Source organism: Stenella coeruleoalba (assembly GCF_951394435.1).
Source record: "Stenella coeruleoalba genome assembly, chromosome: 5".
NCBI lineage: Eukaryota > Metazoa > Chordata > Mammalia > Artiodactyla > Delphinidae > Stenella > Stenella coeruleoalba.
Window position 1 is genome coordinate 68,116,248 of NC_137150.1, and position 2,449 is coordinate 68,118,696.

Below are 2,449 nucleotides of genomic sequence, written 5' to 3' on the forward strand. Positions count from 1 at the left end.
TATTTTAAAAAAAAAGATATGCCAGAAATATGAGCTCATTGTAAAAATACACTTATGTTTTTGATATGTCTTCCCTTTTGCTGAGGGAAGTCAGAGACAGCAGCAAAATCAGAGGGAAGAATGATTCAATGGCTGATTTTCTAAAGAAATAAGTAATGCAGTGTTTGGTTGGTATTTTTACCAGATAACTTTTACATTCATGCTTGTTATTTTTCTCCTGTCTCAATTTAGAGAAATAATCATGATTAGCTGATTTTAGATACTTATCAAAAAACTCAAATATTAAATGTAAGTTTGTCAGAAAGAGAACACAGAATTTACTGCTCCCTTCCAGAAATTGTGGAATACAGATAAACAGCTAGTGAACAACATTGTATGACTAGATTGCAAAGTAGAGTAATTGATGACATAATGAAGAACTAGTTTAGGCTGCATTACGTGAAAATTAAGATTATATTTGATAAATAAATGTTATAGACAATACTAAAATATTTTATCTCCATTTTAAGTATTAATACACATTTAATACAGATGTTACTCTGTCTAGGTCTTATTTGTCTGTATTCTAGCAGATACATTTATTACTAAAATCCACACTGAGGTTTCACAGTAACAACATTTTAAGGAAATGTCATAAAGAAAATCTTGGATCACACCAAAGAGAATGTAGTTATTAAAGAAATATTTAGTAATATCTGATAAATGTTCTTTCACTTCAAATTATAAATGCTATATGGGATAAAGAGGTTATACATGAATTAATCCAATCCTCTCAAAAAGTTCTTCTGAGGTCAGAATTACTCCTCATTTCACAAATATGGAAAATAAAGCTCAAGTAGGTTAAATGACACACACTCAAGGTCACACTATTTCTAAAGTAAATATGAGTCAAATCCAGTTCTTCAGATCGATCCTAGGATCCCTTTCTTTTTGCTCCCTGTAGGTTTCCAAATGATTTTTTTAAGGCAACAGAAGTTTACTGAAACTTCTCATTCATGAAGGATGGCCTGGGGGACTTCCAATGTCATGTGCTAAGTGGTGAAGTCAAGCCCGTTCTGTTGGTAGCTCACAGCCCGTGAGCTTCTCCCAGCAGGGCAAGGCCTTCTGCTTTAACCAGTGGCAAAACTGGCATCCCGTAGGCCTGATCTCGGTTGTAGATAAGCTTTAATTGGATTTATAGTTTTTTTTAATGTAAAAATTCATAAATGATATACCTTTGTGCTTACTACACAGAATTAACAAATGTAATCTTTTAACATGTTTGCTTTACTATGTATATAGAGAGAGATAAAAACTGAGTCCCTTATGTTTTCTCCATAATCTCATATACTCCCCACCCTCCCCAGAAGTAATCATAGTCATGAATCAAGTTCCACTGGTTTATATTTTAATTATATGTACAGATTTCAAAATAGATGAAATTGCTTTACGTATTTCCAATTTAGGTAAATGGTAGCTTGGCATATGTATTGTTCTAGAACTTCTAATCTCCCCTCAAATCTGTTTTTTTAAATCCTTGCATATAATTACACATAACATTCAGGTCATTTGTTTTGAACAGTAGATAACACCCATATTTAATTTACTTGAGTAAAGTCCATAGTATGAATTTACCTCATTTGATCAATCCATTTCCTCTTGAGTAGAGTACTTGAGTTGATTCATTTTTTTACTACTATATAAAATGAAGTTATGAACTTTCAGATACATGTCTCCTTATAAACTTTGGCCCAGTTTTACTTGTGAGTCTGTTTTTAAAATTTTATTTATCAGAGTTATTTAAATGTTCCAAATGCTAAACTTTCTTTTTTATATCTGTTGAAAATACATTCCATTTTTAATTTGGTTTTTATTGTAATTTGTTTATTGTATTTATCATGTAGAATTTTTCAATTTTGATATAGTGTAATTCGTTAATTTTTTCCATGAGATCTACCTTTTGAATCTTGCTCTAGAAATCCTTACATATCACAGGACATAAAGATAGTCTCCTATTGGAACTGTGGTGTTTCTGAAATTTTGAATTGAATTACTTTTAGACACAGCACATTCTCTCTTGCTCACCACAAATCCCACCAGGCCTTAGTCTCTCATACCTAGTCAATTTAATATATTTCCCCTTAGGTACATGAGGTTGTAGTCTGTGGATTAGAGAGTCAAAGAATAAAGTTACACAAACTAGATTTTTCAGACTTGGCTTAGAATTAAATTATGATTATACCTCTACAACCCCAGTCTAGGTTTCCATGGAAATGAAGCCTTGATAGAATTCATTCTGGGAGATCTACAGCTTCTATTAAGTATTATGTAAGTTTTGCAGAGGTGCACTCCAACATATAGAAGCTGAATAATTTGGTTTTATTACCTGCCTATAACAAACTTTATAGACATTTTTGTTTTCTATCTTGCCAGACTAATCAATGTTAACCATGATGTGTATGATCCTTAG